This window comes from Marmota flaviventris, chromosome 5 (genome assembly GCF_047511675.1).
Source record: "Marmota flaviventris isolate mMarFla1 chromosome 5, mMarFla1.hap1, whole genome shotgun sequence".
Lineage (NCBI taxonomy): Eukaryota > Metazoa > Chordata > Mammalia > Rodentia > Sciuridae > Marmota > Marmota flaviventris.
Window position 1 is genome coordinate 42,269,562 of NC_092502.1, and position 20,198 is coordinate 42,289,759.

A 20,198-nucleotide genomic window follows, 5' to 3' on the forward strand; every position below is an offset into this window, starting at 1 on the left:
TCCCCACACTTCCTCCCACATATGGAAGGCTCTGCGTGTAGAACACACCTCACAGCTTGATCACCCCTCTTGCTGGAGAGGAGTGACAGTCTCATCTGTAAGTTTGGATATCTGAGGCTTGGCCCCTTCTTCTTGGGACCAATGTGAAATGAATATTTTTGCTTCCATTGCTTAAAACCTGAGTTTTGATCATTCATTGGCTGGAGGATGCCTATGGTTGTCTAACCAACCAGTAACTCAGTTAAATCAATCATTCTGGGATTCAATATTAGAATCCCATAAGCTGTATTCTCCTGCCACTCCCCCATCAGCAACAGTCATATTTTGCTTAGTTTCTTCCTGGCTCTTTACTTTTAGGTCTCAACAGATGCAGGAGAGAGGAATGGTATTTATACTTGCAACACATCCAACCAGGTGCCAGCATTTTTATTATTCACACATTATGGAAGAGGAAATTGAGACTCAGAGAAGTTGAATAACATGTGAAAGGTCATTACCTTCATTAAAAGTCATGTCTGACTGCAAGGCTAAGCCCTCAAGGGTCCCAGGACACTTCTCATCATGTGGCCATCTCAGAGCACAGACATTCCAAGTATAGTATCTTGGGTGTGGCTAATTAGGCATCTTTGCTATTGGTCTAGATCTGAGCCACTGGAAAACCTGCTCTTTTTTGCCTGTAAAATTTCCTGGATCAAAGCCCAGTGTAATCAGTCCTCTGTAAAGTCCCACACCCAGCACCATGTGAGTATCTGGTGGAAGTTCAAAGGAAGAAGAGATAGGTGAAATTTACTGAGCACCCACCGTGCATGCAGCTCTTATCAAGTGCCATGGGGGATCTTTTAAAAGAAAGAAAAGAGGAGATACAGTCCTTGCCCTTGGAAAACACAAATGCATACCTTTGGGGAAAAAGAAAAGGCCACTAGCATCTGCAAAGCAACACACACGAGTGTAGATGAATACTGGCTCATTGTGAGAGGACTGGCTATTCAGTCAGCATACTGATTACAAACCCCGAAGAGAGTGTTTTAAACCTGTTTCTAATGCACTGGAGGCACTCTGCATAACTCCAACTGTCACCCATCCAGTCACTGGCTACCCTTGCAGGGAGAGAGTGACAGAGCAAGCCTACAGAGTCCTGGTTTTCTCTTGATGCAAAACCCCATTTCGTACATGCTTGTGAAGTGTCCAGAATGTACCCCATGGGGTAGCAGGACTATGGGGACTATATGAAAAGAAGCTAAGGCCCAAGCCTCTAACATCAACAGACTTAGTGATGAAGAAAAAAAGGAGCATGTCGTTCTAAAGCCATGTGGACATGACCATGAGGTGAGACAGAATGTCTGTAGGCACAGAGCACCGAAGAGGCCCATAGGTATGGGTATGCTACAGACAACCCACATGGATTGCAGGTGAGTGGAGAGGAATTCCACAAGGTGACAGGTGAGCCACTAGTGTAAGAAGCTTCTTTTCAGACAGCACAGCATATGTGCCCACACCTGGGACTAGAGTGAGGACCACAGCAGTTGGCCCCTGTGTTAGCTCTCTGGAATAAACATTTGTCTCAGGCTAGTGGTTTTCAAACCATGTTCTCAATGGGATTTCTAATTTAGGGAGAAAATATGTTTTCGTGTATAAATTGATTTTATACGTTAAAATTATTACATTTATTTATCAGAAAGCCTTATCATACTCTTTACTGTAATTGCAGGCTTATATCTATGATAGATGGTAATGTGTTTCCCAAATCACCTCTGCACTCCTGGAAGAATCTACATTTCTGCTCATAGCTCTTTGTCTTTTAGTAGGGAACCTCCCTATTGGAGGCTTGATTTCTCCTTCCCAGGGTACCAGCTCTGACCCTGACCATGTGACATGCTCTCCTGGGTGGATTGTCAACAGAAGTGATGAAGCCAAGTTTAAGCAGATACTTCAAGAACCACTGTCTAGTTTCATCACCTCACTTGCTCTTTTCCATGTAAGTGATGTGAGCCAAAAAATGATGTTGTCTCTTGCCTAAAACCCAGAAGTCAGAGGACATGGGACAGAGCTAAAGCGAACCCACAGCAATCATGCAACATGGATAGGGAAATAAACTTCTGTCTTAAGCCAGTGATGATTGGGGATCATTTGTTACTGCAGCAGAACTGAGCAAAACCTAGGAAGTGGCTGACTTCCTGCTACATGATGAAATACACTGCATCAGGAAAAGCTTGTGCCACGGTCTTATCCCCAGCATGATATATTACACAGCTAGCTCTGGCACATAATAGATGTTCAGTAAATAGCCTTTTAAATGATAAAGGCAAGAAGGAAGGGTGGCAGTATTCCTTCTGCTGCTCTAAATGCCATTTTGCCCACTAGGAGGCTCCCAACCTGCCTCCACAAGGAATGCAGGTGCTACAGATCTGACTTTGCCCTGCTCATCCTGCCCCATCCTTCTCCCACATCTACTCTAAGTCCTCTCTCTGAGCTCCACAGTCAGCTCTCTTGCTCTCAGTCTTCTTGTTCACCTCAGCCTATTGCTGGAGTCAGAGCCTAGTCTACCTACCTCCAGATTCCCAGACACCTATTCCTGAGGTGACCCTACCTTGACCAGGAGCCCTGTGACTTTAACTTCTCCATCACCTCCTTGGCTGGGCTGCAGCAACCTTTCCCCTGCTCAGCCCCTGACAGCAATCAGTGGATACATCTAGCCCTCTCCCTGACTGCCACCGAGAAAACAGTGCTTATATGCACCAGCAAAATCCAAGTTTCAAGGGCACAGATCTGTTTTCTATTTTCTGGGACAATATGTGGCATTTAAATGAAGCTCAAAAGGCTATGATTCCATCTCTTTATAAAGTTCAAAACAGGCTATTTAGAGATTCAGACATATTGTTAAAAACTCCTCTCAAAGGGGGATGACAAATACCATCAAGGCAGGGGTCACTTCCCCAGGAAGGCAACAGGGTGAGGCAGACAGGAGCCCACAGGAAGCAGCACAAAAATGGGCATGTTTGGTTCGGGAACTTTTGTTTTGTTACCAGGCTTGACAACTGCTATAAATAATATAGATATTTTATGCCCCAAATACTTTACAATAAAATCTAAACAAAATACATAGGCTTCTCTGGAGGTGAAAGCAAGCTAGAACCACATCTCTCCTGGGAAACTCATCACGACAAGTGACAGTGCATATGTGAGGGGCCTTCTGGGAACAGTGGAGAGTGCAAATCTCTGAACCTGAGTCCTGAATCATCACTGGGCAGAGGCCTCCGGCATCTCACAAATGTTTCCTTCCTCTAGCTCACGTCCCATCCTCTTAGTCACCTTCTCAGTCATTTACCATTCTCCTTTTTCTCCCAGGCACCTGCTCCTGCTAGAGCAGAACAGACACAGAAATCAAAAGTGTTCCCCATTCCAGCTTTATCCAAAGGGCTTCCTGCCAAGTGGTCCGTACAATGAGTGGGACCTTAACAGCAAATAGAGGCATCCAACTCCCTCTCCCATGCTGCATGTCATACATCCCCATCTGGAGAGAATGCACAGACCTGGCTAGACCTTGCAAACATGTGCCCTGGTCTGCACACACACAGAAACCCAAAGCAGGTATGCTGCACTGTGAGTACAGGCCTGCCAAGACAACAGGAACCAAGAGGAAAAGAGGCAGCCATGGTAGCTTTCCAATGCAGCAATCTCGTTCTCTGCTAGATACAGGTGCACGATCCAAGAGAGGCCGGGCTCCCATCGATCAAGACAGACACAGCTTCGAATGTGTATGATTTTTATTTGTCAATTGTCCAGCTCTCCATATAGCTGGAACAATTACAAATAGAGGCCTAAATATTCCTTCCTGGAAAAGAGATGGCTGGGAACAGAAAATAAGAGAATAGAAGGATTTTCCTAGGGAGAGGCAAAGAGGGAGAAATTAGCACCACCCAAGCCACAGGGACATCCCTGGCTCCCTCCTGAGTTGAAGACCAAATGACAGGGATTCAGCACCTTCTCTCTTACACTGTGCTCAAAACAGGAGCTGAAACTGGTAAAATAAGGGATGATGATTGCTTTGCATAAGAACTTGCTCAGACAGCCTTTGTGTCCTTGCCTCTACATCTACCCTGGGGTAGGGAGGCTCCAGGCACTGATGGCGAGCCACCCATCACACATGTACAGCCTGGAGTTTGAAAACCAAGAACCAGACTAAAAACAATGACCTTCTTGGGGGTAATAAGGATATATCCAGGAAGATAGATTGCCATCAGTGGCCACTGTTGCCCTCTGGGGAGGGTCTTTCCTCCAGCCCTGGCCAACACTAACAGTGGAACTGAGGGGAGGAATGGCTCCTGCTCTGCAGCGAAGCCCCTGCTCACCCACCTGAAGGTGCCACTTGCCGCCTGTTAGGAGTTTGATGTGCATCCTTCACAAAAGACACCAGTGAGTTCCACCCAGTAGTAACTCGGAACAGGCCCTCATTTGACAATAAAGTCTTAACAGAGGTAACCAACCTAAAATGGGCTTGTTAGGGTAAGCCCTACTCCAATATTACTGGTGTCCTTGGATACAGAAACAAATCCTCGAGTTAGGTTAGCACTAGCAAGGAGCAGTGGAATGCATGGCAAGGTCACAGGTTTAAGTTAGTTTTCTTTAAGTTGCTGCCAAGGCAGATAAATAAATCAGATGTAGTAGATAATCTGTAGAAAAATACCAGTTCACAAACCTTGAGGATAAACAAATAAAAGTAAAAGAGGTAATGGCCAGGGTGGGAAAGACCTCCAGAAAGAAGGATTGATAGGACTCTTAATAGGATTCATAAAGGTCAAAATAAAACTGGGAGTTATGGCCCCCAGTGTTCCCTACTATCTCAGAAGTGGGTATTCTTTGGTGGCTCAGATATAGTAAGGTAATCTCTGACTGACTACTGGCCCTAATGCCCACATTAATATGGGATTTACTTATAGATGAAGCCCCCCTAAATAGGATGGCCACCATGACAGTTAAGGAGAGGACCAACCAAGGTCAAAAATTCCACCGCCCGACGTGAAGGAGGAGTTGAACACCGGATTGGCAAAGAGTGCAGAAGGTGGCCCCCGGTTCTGTTGTCGGAACACAAGAACTGAGGTTTGGAGTTTCAGGTCCCCAGTCTTCTGTGACACCCAGAGAGGGAAGATGCTGTAAGGAGACAGCCATCTATAAACCAAGGGACACCTGAGGCCACCAGGAGCAAAGAGAGAGGCAACAGATTCTCCCTCACCACCCTCAGAAGTAACCAGACATGATTCAGTTCTCTGATTTCAGACTTCCGGCCTCCAGGAGGGTGAGGCCATAAATCTCCATTGTTTACACCACCCGGTTTGCAGTACTTTGTTGTCTCAGCCCTGGCAAACCAATATACTTTCCATCCAGATTTTTTAAAGAGATAGACTCAAAAGAATGGAAATGCTTTGTCTTAGGTTTAAAAACCATAGATCTTTGTGTAAGATGGTTCAGGTGTACTGGCAAGAAAAAAAAAAAAAATAACAAAAACCCTGCAGCAGCACTCTCAGGATGGGAGGTGGTTGGACCTAGAGAACTTGGCCATAGTTGGATTGGTGGTCACTCATGCCCAGAAAAGAAGACATACAAAACATTCAAGCATTTATGTTGATTTTATGATAAGGCAGTTAAATAAATAATTAGTACTAACTCTTTAAAGGAGGAGAGTGAGAAACTGAGAAATAAGTTAAGGGCTTTGAAACATGCACCGGCACACATACCCAGACAGATAACTCCGAGACTTCAGACCTTTGACCTACTAGAACACAGAAACAGAGAGCCGTAGACTTCATGAACAAGCAGAAATATTCGAAATATTGACCTACTTAAAAATAAAGGTGCTAGCAGATTTCCCAACCAATCTCCGTTTCTGTTTTGTGTAACACATGAATACGTTGGAATGAGTGAATGTTTTCTTGCAAATGGCCCGTAAATCTTTCTCTTCAATGATTTGTAAAGCAAAACTAATAACTTCTCTCTGGTTCGTTGCTCACGCAGGTCTTGACTGAGTACATTTCTCCACCACACCACACTCCTCACTTTGCCTCGCCTGTTTGGGTATTATTTTTAACATTTTATTTAAATTGCTTTCTCCACTGTATTTCATCAACCTATCATCTATTTTTAAACCAGACTGTTGACAGTGCAGAGTTGACAATTTTGTTCACAGTTGATGAATTCTGATTTGTTTTTATTCGACCAAAATCATGTCACAGTAGAGGGGGGAAGTAATTCCCAGGCTTTGCTGGCTTTAATATTTGGGTGTGAATTGAGAGGCTGCCGACAGCAGGACTTGGATGTTCCCTTCTCCTCTCTCCTCTTTAGCCACATGGGTTTCTTTGCTCTATCTCAAGTGTTGTCGGAACCTTCCACTTCAGGGCCTTCGTATTTCCCTTTGCTTAGACCAACCCCTTCCCCTACAGAGTGGCACAGCTCACTTTATTCTGTTCTCTGCTCAGATGTTGCCTTGCCAGAAGATTTTATTACCCCATGTACAAGACCAGCTCCCTCACCACTCTTCTCTATTTCTCTTTTTCTTTCATTAGCACCTGCCATATCAAGTTCATTGGAACGACCTTTGTCCTACTGGTTCAGGGTTGGGACTAGCAGGTGCTCTGTGACAATTTGGTGAATGCACCAAAGCACGCGCGTGCGCGCGCACACACACACACACATGAATACTCATTTGGGCTTTGAGTGATACCAAAGACCTCTCCTTTGTTTCTCTGCATGGTTCCTTTCAGATGATCTCTGAGTCACTCAAGCCCGAGGCAGAGACAGGTGGTAGCTCTTCCATCAGCCAGGGACCATGGCAGCTGAACTGATGGTTGACCTGCGTGTGACCCAGCGCTGAGTCTTGTATGCATGAGCTCCCCCTCCTCATTCACACACTCATGAGTTAAGAGTTCCAAAAGAAGTCAGAACTTTAACCTTTAAAACCAAGCTGATAAGACTGAAATCAAGGAAAAAGCCCTTTTTATATAAAAAGAATGCCAGCCAAATAAATTTAGAAGGAAGACCAGAATTAGAAAATCACCATTGCCAATGCCCTGTGTAATAACTGCATCAGGAAAAGGTCATTTCATGTTTGCAAAAAAAGAAAGAAAGAAAAAAATGGGGTAAAAATGGTTGGGGAGCAAGACATTCACATAGACTCAGTGCCCCACAGAATACTTGATGACTACAGAGAGGAGAATGCACATTTCCAATAAAACATATGGCAGTCACCCCTTAAGAAAGGGATCTAGGGACCAAGTTAGTGCCACTGTAGGGCAACTGGTATGTGCTTCCTGATGTGCCACAAAATTACATGCTGGCACTTAGGAAGAGCTGGTGCCAAAAATGCTGCCCCTGAGACCACTCAGGAAGAAACAGACAAACTCAAATTGAGGATGCTTTGTAAGATGACTGCCTGAACTATAAAAAGAAAACAATAAAACAACTACAAACATGGGGTAGGGGTAGATCATTATTCCAGATTTAAAGATTAGGGGGAAAATGCAATGAATAAAACTTGATTAGTTCTTGAATAATAGTAAGGACACAAAACTATAAAGGTGTTTTGGGTAAAACAGTGATTTTAATTTGAACTGTGTATTTGGAGATTTTATGAAATTATTACTCTCTTAAGTGTAATAATACCAACATAGTTATATAGAAGAAGACCCCTTTGCTTTTCTTAGGGATGAGGTATCACAATGTCTATAAATTTCTTCTAAATAATTAAAGGGAAAAGCGTGTAAGTGTATACAGAAGGCAAGTGGAACGGGGTGGCAAGTGTGGTCAAATGTTACCAACTGTCACATCATGGTGATAAGCTTCCAGGGCTCACTGCATTATTATTTAGGCTATGCATGTGCTGAATGATTATTAATTTGAGAGCAGAAGGAAAATTTTTAATTTGCATCACCCAGTTGTGCTAGGGGAACATTTCCCAGAAACCACTCCTGCTGCTCCCCAGGACTTCCCTCTCAGCCACTGCAATCCCTTTTTCCTCAGCCAGCTTCCCACTAGGGGGCAGGCTACTTGAGGGATGCGACTAGATCCTGTTTTCTGCAATATCGGGGACATGGCCTACACTTGCAAAGAACAGGCCTACAATAAAGAATTGTTAAAGGGAAAATGATTGAGGTTTTCCTGAAGCACAAATCCTCTTAATTGATGTCAGCAAGCAACACCACAATTAGAAGGCCAAATACAGATGCACAGAATTGCAGAGTTTAGATCTTCAAGGACACCCTATCCTGTGACACGGGGAGAAACTGAGACTGGAAAAAGATAGACCTCTTGTCCATGGTTATTCTTTTAAATAACTTCCTCACCTTCTCCTTCCCTTGTGTATCTTGTCAATTTAGCAAACCACTTTTCAGAAAGTAAGGAAGCAAATTTCAGTTCAGTTCACATACAACTTGTCATAGGTTTGCTTTTAGAGGCAAAGATGAATAAGGTTTCTCTGGATTTTGTAACAAAACCAGTTCAGAGTCTTGCACATGAAATGCCAAAGGAAGATGTCAGAATCCATGTGAGGGAGGCTGAGAAAAAGATGCCATCTCCCCAGGGATGGGAATGCATGTGACAGGTTACAACTCTGAGCAACCCCTACAGCCTCCAACTGGGGACTCCTCTGTGCCATGGGAGTTGGTGAGGAGAGCTGCTCTCCCAGGTGTATGCCCTGCCCACATGCACTCTGCACTCCCTTGTGGCTGGCTTCAGCCATGGGCCCTGTTCTGACTCCCCACATTCATACCACTGGGGCTTCCTTGACTGGTACTCTCTATTTCTCACTGCCAGGTCCTTCCCTGCTCTGTCTGGGACCATCGGAGGACCTTATAATGCATTATAATTTTACATTTCTGTGGGATGTTTCCTCCAACTGGACTGAGGGGGACAGCACAGATAAAGAAGAACTTGGAGTTCCCAGGCTGCATTCTATCACTACCTAGTACAGTACCTGGACACACTAGGTGCTCCATAAAAATATGTCGAGTAAAGAGATGAACAAAAACAACGGCCTATGTGCAGAGGTGACTGGCAGAACAGCATGTCTCCCCCAACCCCAAGGCTTTGACTGTGAGTAGCTGCTCACACCTCGACAAGAACCTGTGGAGGATGCAAATCCGTAAACGACCAATATCAAGTTCCTTCCCAGCTGTATAATGCAAGGACTCAAACACACGTTCAACTGACTTACACAGAAGTGAAGAAGTACGCTATTTCAGGGACACCAAGTCAGACTTGCTTCAGCCTCCTCCACTTCCTTGCCTACTCCAGTTTTCCTCTTCCAGGCAGGATTTCAGGAGCTGTAGGCCTCAGTCTGTGCCCCAGGGTGAGTCTCTCTCCCTCCCTCTTCTCTCCTCCTTAACGCTCAGTACACTGAGTTTCTCTGTTTGCTTATCTGCCTCTTGAGGGAAACAGGCATCTTGGTCCACAGCCTAGCACACAGCCTGCACTTAGTTCATGTTTGTTTATTCAAGAAATGTACCTTCCTTAGACCCACATGAGAGCAGATGTCAGCATGTTCGTTTTATAGATTAAGACACTGAAACCTAGAGAATGCAAATGACTGCCTTAAGGCCAGGAAATAGCAGATTCCATTTTAATCCAATCCCTCAACTTCTCCCTAGCCCAATGGTGCCTGTGATGACTCACAGATTTCTACAAAAGCAAGGGCTTTGGCAAAACCTTTCGGGGAACCTCAGGAAAGCTGAATGACAAGGCAGAGGACAGAGAAGCATGGGGAAATGAAAAGATGTCAGAGCAGGAGAAAGGGAGAAGGGTCAGGGACCCCTGCTGGAGGCTGACATGGTGCAGTGTTGCAGGGAAGAAATGGAGCCCACAGGCCACTTCTCCCATGATGCCCCATGAAAACCTGCTTGTCAACTGTAACTTGTCACTCATGATAATGACATTAGTCAAAGATACTCAAATGGTTGCTAATAGCAAAGGGGGCTTACAGAAATGAAGTTACTAGGCCACAGGCCTACATCAGAGGATGCAAGCACTCCCTTAGTGTTCCAGAAACTCATGGCACCCTGACTTCACCTCTCCTAGAGGTATAAAGACCACTGTCAATGCTCCCATGGGAACTCTCTGGATCAAAGCATTTCCAGCAGTGTGCGGTTCATAGGAGCTGGACATGAACCTGTGCCTCAAAATTGCTCAGGAAGGATTTACTGAAATTAGCCATCTTGCCAGAAACTCTACAATCTAGACTATCAACTCTATTTGAGAGAGAGATAAGAGGAGAAAAGATAAGAAGGCTCACACCTAAGAATCCAAAAAGGAGAGGACAAGAAAAGAAGTCAGGGGTGGCATGGCAGAAAAAGAGGAGGGATAAAAAGTGGAAGAAAAGCAAGAGATAAGGCTTAGAAGATGCTCTAGTGTGGGGAAATGCACAGAACACCCAGGAGGGACTGCGGGAGGAATAGGAGGTGGCGGGGAACCAGGACCCGGGCCACATTTCTCACACCCGGCCTGGTTGTATGTGGGCTCAGGCGGCTCCAGAAGGAAGGAAGAAAATGTTCTGAAGTACCAGCACTTGCTTAAAATAATATCTCCACTGCTATAAATGCCCCCGCAATGCCTATCTCTCTGGTGGCCCTGGTTTCCTGGGAAGGGCCCCGTCCACACTAAATCTTCTCTCCCATCTGGTTGTGCCCCCACCTGCTGGGGAAGTGTTCGCCATAGACAGGATCCACAGGAGATGGAGGGCAAGTTGAGGTGGCACCTCCTATGATGGTCTCACCTCTTGGGCTGTGATGCCAGAAGGAGAGGGACTTCCTACCCAGGGTGCATCTGCAGCTCTCACTGCAAACCTAGCAGGGAAGCTGGCATCCCAGCTCCACTGATAATAGCAGTGAGAATCAGAGCAATTTGCACAATGTTTCCAAGTCTCCATTTCCTTACCACTAAATAAAATAAGCCCGCCCCCTGCAGCTGTCAGGAGGACAGACGGATAACTAAGGGATCCCCTGGCAGCATTCCTGGCACTGGGCAGACAATAAATCTTCCTCCTTTTTTCCACCTCCCTCCAGCCCCATCTTCATTTTTCCCTTCCTCCAATGGTGTCATAGCTGAGTGGTCTTTGTAAAATGCAAATTTGTTTGTGACACCCACCCACCAGCAGCTTACAACCATTCCTTGCTTTCTGTCGTCTCAGATGAAAAGTAAAGCTTTATAGCCCAGGAGAAAAGGTTCCTGGCGATTTACACCCCACATATCCCTCCACCCACATCCCCGGTGTCTCTCCCAATCAGTGCCCACTCAGCTCCAGATCTGAGGCTCCCATGCCCCCAGGTAGATGACACATACTCCACCCAGGACTTCTCTGCTATGTTGCTCAAGGCTCCCTCTAGGTGCCTGGCTTTGTCTGCAGTCACCAGGCAGCCTGTGGAAGGCCTTCCCAGGTACTGCCAGCTTCTGTGCCCACTTCTCACAGGGTCTCATGCCCTGTATCTTGATGACACACCTTTTTTTGCCTATCTCTTACAAGCACCAAAGCGTCTACATTTTAATTCACTTGTTTAGCCCTGGCACCCAGCAAAAAAGCTAAAATAGAGCAAGAACTAAAAAAAATGTTGGACAGATAAATAGATGCACAGGCAAGTGGACAGATGGACACCAGTCCCACCTATCTTAACGGTTTGCAGAAAAATTCCACAGAGCTTTTTTGTTTTCCTCTCAGGTCAAGTTCAAATTAAGTCATCTCTTGCCATCGAACTGCGGGCTTGCCATCCAACTCTAGGCTCTGTGAATTGCATTACAGCCCTCATAATCCAGCAGGTGCAAAGCTTAGATGGCCCCTCCTGCTACCCCATCTGATGATTCTACTGCTTCCCAGGAAGTCAGCCCACAATCCCAAACCCTTAACATTTTCCTCACCAGCCCTGATTAAAACCTAAGTCCTCCTTTTGGAGGCCAATTTTTGCTTCCCAGCAATATCAACACACTCAGGCCTTCAACCTCACCCTCCGCTTTCCAGTCCCTACTCCATACCTATGTTCTTCTCACCTGGTGCAGTTACTGGTACCCCAGGCCAGAGGCCCTGATTGGGATTCCAACTGACTAGATTTGCTTGCCTCCACTCATCCCCAAATAAGCAAAGAATGTAACAAGAAAAAATTAATATAATCACTATTTAGGCACAAACTAATCACTGGGAAGGCAGCTAACCTACCTCCTCCAGCCCTAGAGAAGCAGGTATAATTTGTAGAAACAAAAGTCAGAAAATATACATATGTAGCATAACCAGCAAACATGTGACAATCCAGTTTTTTAAATTTTGCTGATGCCTGCCAAGTCTTTGGGACCAGTTCCTCAGTTTCCATTCTAAGTATGAGGAAACAAAGATTTAAAAAAAAAAAAGTAATACAAACTTAAACCAGGAAATGGGAGGGAAAAATCAATTGGGGGCTTTTAATTTCAAAGGGGCTCTCTTATAAATCCTTTCTTTTTTCCCCCATCCTAAACTTTTACCCCTCCAGGTGTGCCCACTCTGGATGCTTCCTCACCTCTGGCTTCCTGCAGACCCCTCTTGCTTGCAGCCACATTTCCAACCTGTTCTCCTCAGCCACCTATTCCATGCCTGCTCCTCTTGTTTCCTCAAAATTAGAATTTAACTGCTGGATATCAGGACTTTTGTAATATGTCTATGTATCTTTCATGGTACATATATGAGCACCAAGTATTTCTATATCCTTAAACAGTGCTGGTAGCAACAGTTTACAAAGTCAATGTTATTTGTAAGGTTTACTGGAACTAATCATGAATGTGGTGTTATGCTCAAAGTTTTACCTATACTTTCTCCTTTAACTTCACCCCAGATGCTACGTGATAAAAACTGTAACACCCATCTATTGCATGAGGAAACTGAGGCTCAGAAATGCTGCTCAGAAAGCCAGCTCTGCGGTGAGGAGACAGAATGCAAACTCTGGCTGTCAGTCTCTAAAATCTGTCCTCTGAAGAGGTTAAATGTGTGATCTCACGTTAAGATATTTTACAACTTCAGTGATTCTGACGGCCAATGGTACTGGAAGGAACTACTATTGTCCAAGAAAGCCACTCCACATAACAGTTGTGAATTTTCTGTGAAATATGCCAGGGTAGCATGCATTTAGGATTACCTCATTGTGCATCTGGAAAGACAGAGAGGGGGGCATGTGTCTCTACAGAGTCCTTGCCACAATCCCACTGGAACATAGGCTCCTGGAGGGTAGGGATCTTGCTCTTTTCATCTCCAGATCATTTCCTTTCATGCACTTAGAAGAGTGCCCAGCTCATAGTGGGTACCCTTTAATCATTAGTTTAATGAATGAATGAATAAGAAAACAACCCTCCAGCCCCCAAACCCTGCCAGATTTATCACTAAATAAAGAATGAATTTGTTGGAGAACTGAGGAAAGAAAATCATACTCTAAGGGGTAATAGCAGAAAGAGAACTTAAAAGCCACTAAAAGGAGGGGTGGGATGACAAGGTCAGTAATGAAAAGCAAGGTCAGCACGAACAGAAGTCTACATCAGATCAATAACTGAGATAAGGCAGACCAGCAATGTCTCTTTTGTGCCTTCAAACTAATTTTCTCCTGGCTCTGAACAGAGAGAAGGCAGGTTCCACAGGCACTTTATCGCTGGAGCTCAGACAGTAGATAATAGAGTCTGGGCTCATTCCGATGCCCTTAGCAAGAGGGCTTGCACTCCACCTGGGACACCTGTGGGTCAGTCTTTGGAGGGGAGGTTCCAGATCAGGGTTGACCCCCGTCATGTCCTCTGCATTTCTTTCTCATCAGCAACACAACACAGAGGGCAGGCTCCTGATTCTTGGTTTCTGAAGCAAAGCCTCTCTTGGAGTTTCTGCACAAAATACTCTCCCCCTTCACTAATCTACACACTTCACCTAGATAAGGGAGGAAAAATGCAGATGGACAAAGAGGAGAAGCAGATTTCTTGAGTGATAGAGTCTATATTGCATCCATTCCCAGTTGCACTCTGAAGAATGAAAAAAATCAGTACCTGCTAAACATACCCACCACCCCTGCTCAAAGCTAACAGTTCCCAAGGTCCAAAAAAAAAAAAAAAAAAAAAAACAAAGAGCATTAAAACCTCACCTTGGGCTGAGAGGAGATAACCACCACCTATTTAGCCTCACTTAACATCTGTTCTTCAGCCCAATTTTTTTCTCTCTCCCCCTTTACTTGCTCATGAAAAAATAAACCTCAAATATCTTTTTGGATAAAGCTTGTATATGTTCATAAGAGTCAACAGAGATAAAACCACGGATAAAGGTGACCGAAAACACCAAAGGAGGCTTTTGACCAAATGCAACAAGATTAAGGTGATATTTTTAAAAAAATGAAACAGTAACTTAAACTTTGAATTACTGCCTGATTTCACTGCTTAGAGATGAAAGACCCTGTAATGCTGAACGAAAAAGCCATATAACTCAAAGAGGATTTTCTTTGCTTGACATCACCTCTGTGGAAAATACATTTAAGTAATAAAACGCCCTTGTAAGAGTCCATTCTCTGTTGATGGAGCTGAGGTGTGAAACTGGTGAGGGCTAGGCAAAGACTGTCATTTTTTTTTCCTTTCTTTTGATTACACAGTTTTCCCCCCATCAGGTCTGATCTCATTTTTCCCAGAACCTGATGAAAGATGAGCCAGCTAGACCAGGTGTCCCAAGAGTTTGCCCTGGTGACCATTCTGCCCTATAAGGCAAGTTGGGAACTGATGGTTCCCACCCACTGTGACTCATTCCAGAAATGTCTAAGTCCCACCGTTCATGGGAAGTTCTCCCTTCTTTTCTACTGTATTGTATTCTGAGGCCAGAATTCTAGGCCCAGTGATCCTGAGATGGTCATGACTTGACATAGGCAAACTCAAGAGGCTGGATGTCGGGTAGGAATCTGATCCTGGAAATGCCTGGGGATATACAGAATGAAGCAGAACTGAAACCGTGAGGTCAGCAGATAGGGCCAGGGGAATATAGGCTACTTGTATTCAGTCTTGGGAGGAGATGCCAAGACCCTCACTAGGTGGGTAAAGATAGTTATGGAGATAAAGCCACAAGGTGAGCAACTGGATGGGTCCAGACAGGAGTGCAGGAATAGGAACCCACCTACGAAGAGCCATGTATACAGGGAGAAGAAGCCACTGGAAGTCCCAGGGAGAATCTCAGCGGCTGGTGAGTTTAAAGGAGGGCACATCACAGGCATCCAGGTTCTAAGGAAGTGTGGGACACAAGGGAAGCAGTTGCTGCAGTTTTGAGGGCCAATCAACCTTAGATTTCCATCCAGGCTGTGTGTCCTTGGCCATGGAATGGGGCCAAGAAGGCTTCAGAGTCTTGGGGGGATGGGGCTCTGGCCTACAGAGTTGTGAGCAAAGTGGGCAGCTTCAAAGACCCAAGAGCTCATTACACATTCAGCCCTCAGTTCCCAGTTCCACATGCACCGTCTCTTTCCCTGATTTCAAAGTTAGAAATTGTGAACTGGTCTCCTCCCATCCCTACAAAGTTTTTACTTGCATATTTTGATGTTAATCCAGAACCTGTGTTAATCAGGCCAAAATTCATTAATGAAGTTCCACTGTGATCTCCAGGAAGCGAGCTGCTCTCCATCTAATATAATTTGTGTTTCATACAGCTGAGTGATTTTTCAAACACCATAAGACCAAGCTCTGGGCAGGGGGTGGGGGGGTCCCTTGTGAATAAATGGGAACGGCTCCTGCCTTGCGGCGCCTATTGCAATATGTGTGCTCTTGTTTTGGGGGAATTTTGGGCTGCTAAGTAATGACAAGCACTCATGGTGTGGCACCCTCATCATGTCATTGCTACAGATAATTAAGCTCATCAATTATCTCCTTCTCTTCACTGCCTTAGGAGGATGTCACTTGAGGGGCTCACAGGGAAGCCAATACATCAGCCACTAAATCCTCAGGAACTGCATTGCTGATTTCCCAGAATGGCAGAGGGGTGGAATTTAAGACTCTAGAATAAACCAACTTGGGCTCAAATCTCAACTGGCTCTAATGTTACTCACTATGAGAAAATTAATGAAGCCTCCCGTGCCTCAGTTTCCTGATGTGTGAAATGTAGAACCGATTTAAATATTGGTTAAATAAATGGCTGCTGCACACCATTTATTTAACCAATATTTGTAGAGCACCTACTATGTGTCAGGCAGTGTTCTCATGGCTAGGGATACAGTGGTGAACTCCTGTCCCCTTGGGGCATGCATTCAGAGAAAGAAGTCAGATATCAGAAAAAAGAAATCCACATTAAATGAAACAATGTATATAAAGCATTCAACACAATGCCAGCCACAGAGCCCTTATTTTATGAGAGTTGGAAACCTCATGATACATCTCTCCTTCTACAATAGCCCATGAAAGGAATGGGTATTCTTTTAGCTTCAGTACTGGGGAAGTACTGGGCTTTTGTCCTTTCAGAGGGGCAGGAGTAAGTGACAATACAGCCAGAGTCCTACTGGGGCCAAGAACAAGGCAATATCGTAGAAAAGAATGTGGAGGCAGATGAACACGGGCTCGAACCTTGGCTCCTGCTTGCTTACTCTGTGACCCTGAGCAAGTCACTTAACCCTTTGACATTTAAGGGTCCACATTTGCAAAATGGGAGTAATAAGAGTAAACAGTACCTCTTTGAGTCATTTTGAGTATTAGCCAGAATTATGACAAGGGCTGAGCCCAGTACCTGGCTTGGAGTTCATACGCTCACCCTCACCCCTACACACACTCAGGGAGAGGTAAGTGGATAGTGTAGGTGACTCCATTCCACTTCTAAGACTGTGTTCAAGATGCCTATGGCATCTTACTCCTCAACTGCAAAGATGCCATAAATCCCACCCCCACAAGGTGGCTTTGCCCCTGGTGCTCCCTGTTGTGGAGCATGGAGCAGGAAGGGGACCTCTCACAGGTTGCAGAATGATTGGGGAAGCACATGTCCCAGAGACTTGCCATTGAACCTGGGGCCACAGCAGGGCTAGCTTCTCTGTTCTATCCTGTGGTCTATGGGCCTCTGGAGGGTAGAGGCTCACCACCTCCCTGAGTGCCAGGGCTAGGTGTGATGCTGGGACAAGGGAATGCCTGAAGTAGGAAAGCAAGCTGAAACAGAATCTGTCCAGGGGACACTGAGAAGCCACTATTAGAGGGGGACATGTCTAATAGTCTTTGATTATCCTACATAAAGTCCTCTGTAGGAAGAATTAGTGAAAAATTAATACTCTGCTAAAGACTTTATAGGAGGAGGTTAAATCACAGAGACCTATTAAACATTTTTTTAAAAGGGAAAAGAAAGTCTCTATGGGATTCATCAGTCACCACCAAGAGTTCCCCTCAGCTGCCGAGTCCCACTCTGGGCAACCCCACTTCACCAGCTCTGGATGCTTCTTCTCTGGCCCCTCATACTCACATCCCTTAAGGAAGCAAAGGAATTACTTTCCTTGGGATCTGCCATCAGCAGAAGGCAAGGAGTTTATACAAAGCAAAACATTTCCCAGTCACACCAATGGTCTCTGTATCTTCTAATAAGAAAGAGCAGTGGAAAACCCCTCAAGATTTAAAATAACACAATGTTCCATGCATCTAGAAGATAAGCAAATATGCAATTCTACAGCAAGGACCTCCAGCACCTAGAGTGAAGGACCACAAGAGGAGGTCACAAGGAGCCTCAGGATGTGAGGGTTCCCTGAGTGGCACCCTGAGAGCATCCAGCAGCCTGACTGCTTCACACGTGCACAGGGACAGCCACCAAGAAGAACACAGTGTGAAGCAGACCTGGTAGCTGTTGGGAAGGACCTATGAGTTGCAAGAAAGAAAAGGCCAACATTTAAATTTAGAGCCATTTCTAATCACAGCTCTGAGGCCTTTGAAAAGCAAGAGCAGAGTGACATTTCCTCCAAGGAGCAGCTCAGCCTCAGCAAGAGGAGCCTTCTCACCATGCCGTCTGCACCCGTGTAGAGATGCTGCCGCCCCCATCCAGGATGAAGGCAGGGCAGCTGAGAGAGGGCTCAGGGGCTGGTTTTGTAAAAGGGACCGCTGTCCTGCTGAACACTAAGAACAGTTCTGGTCTCCACGCTGTCAAGGAAGAACATGCACCTTCTAGGAGGAGGAGACAAAGGAAGGTCAAGCCAGGTCCAGGCCCATATCTAAGGGGAAAGCCACTCCATTCCCTCAGCCACTACTAAAGTGAGTGCCCAATGGTGATGATGATGACAGAAGCCATGGGTAAAAACACCAGCAGTGTGTGTATCCACAGGTTCACGCAGTCCTCTCGGGTAAGTGTGCTGGCTCCTTAATCTCTCCACAGTTCTGCTGGGCGGAGACTGTACCTCCCAGGTTACCACCTCACCTGTGGCAGACACACCCCCCACACCTCTTCATGAGGCCATTGAAGGCTGGGGACATGGGCAGGACAGACCTCCGCTTGATCCTAATTCTGCCACACACTACTTGAATCCAGCTCTCCTATTTGTAGACAGAAAGTAATAGTGCCTACTTCAAGGGCTGTTAAATTTAAGGCAAGTAAAATTAAAATTCCTCATAAAGTATTTAGCACAGGGGGGCTCCCTATGTGGCACCTCTCCCTTTTATCTGGCCTGGAAGAGCCCTACATCTTCCCTTCCCACTTTCTGATGCCTAATGGCAGAGGACACCTGAGCTCCACCAAGCAGTCAAAGAATGTCTGCCTGAACTTCTGGCTCCTTCCTTCTGCTTGTCTCCACCTCCCTCCTACAACCCACACTCTGCCCAAGCACAAGGTTTCTCTTAGGGACAAAATAAGCTAGCCTAGGGCTACTAGATGTCAAGGGTTCCTCTTCCCTTTATGATCCCCATTAAGGTGGGCTGGAAACTGGGCAAGGACAGTAGCAGTGTCTGCTGGGGGAGAAGGCACAGCCCTGGTCACAAAGGCCACCCAAAGTCGAGCAGACTCTGTAGCCCTCAGTAAAATTTCTTGCGGGAGGAGATCATACAGGAGGCTCAAACAGGAAGAGGCAGCTCTTGGTCTGCTCTGGAAGTGGGCAAAATCATGAATGAGGGGCAGAGTGCAATGTACAAGAATCTGAACTAAACAAAGGCTCTCCGGAGAGGTGGTTTGCTGGGGCCCTATGCACTCTGAGGAGTGCCCACTCACAGGGCATTCTCCCCTTTCATCATGCATTATGCATCTATCCAGCTACTGGTCATCCACTCATGCTTACTGACATCCGGCACATGCCTGGCATCACCAGGCACTTGCACTCCTATAATGAACAAGATAATGGCAGATCTAACTCCTGTTCTCAGAAAATTTAAATTTCAGTTCAAGTTTCTAAAAAATTGAAGAAGCACCTCACTGTCTCTTATACCTCATTCTTGGGAAAGCATCTTCCCTTCTACCACATTTTGGGCTGTGTGCAGCAGGCCTCCCAGGCACACAGGAAGGTACTGTCAGCTCATAGGCCGGATGTAGAAACAGGGAAAACAGTGGATTTGCCCACAGATAGTAGGATGATAGAAGGTAAAGCTGAGACTTGAATATTTTTTTTGTGTGTGTGTCTTCATCAGATGCACTTATTATGTAACAAGCTGTCATTTCCCCAGCTGCTAGGGAAATCCTTGTAGATATTTGTTGAAATAAATTAAATCAATACAATAAGAAGCCGTCAAGGAAAAGCTTCCTACAGAGCATAAGAGCTGGACATAGCTCTTTTTTTCCTTTCCCTCCCATCTAATCAACTGCAACAGGCAAAGGGCCACTGGGTGACCCCTTTCTTCCGTAAAGGTGAAGGCCATGTGTGTAGATGCACTTGAAAAGGCTACCTTGAAGAAGAGCTCTGGGTGTGAGATCAAGCAGCATGATGCTACACCCCAGATGCTGCACCTTTCCAAGCATCTGTGCCCTCCTCTAAAGGAGAAATTGTAGTTCTGATATCTTTGGTCCATGTACTAAGCTATATCATAGAGGGGAAGCTCATGGCACAGTGCAGTGCTCCATAAATGGTAACTATTTTATCATAACCATCACCATCATTATTAATATTGTCACTATGTTATAAAGTTCATTCAAAGAGCTACTTCCCCAACATAGCCCACCCTCAAAAACCCTGAATCCTTGGGCCTCTAGATGACAAGGAGAGCTGGGTATTTGATTCTCTGTGAAGCAGAGGTTATAACACCTTTTCTAGTGAATGGTACAG

The 20,198-nt window shown here is 45.4% G+C and overlaps 1 protein-coding gene across 1 annotated transcript in view; it reads right to left on the bottom strand.

Annotated features, from left to right (window-relative positions):
- Spock1 (SPARC (osteonectin), cwcv and kazal like domains proteoglycan 1) overlaps nt 1–20,198 on the bottom strand; it is a 495,655-nt gene that overhangs the window by 81,625 nt on the left and 393,832 nt on the right. The gene's annotated exons all lie outside the window — the stretch shown is intronic.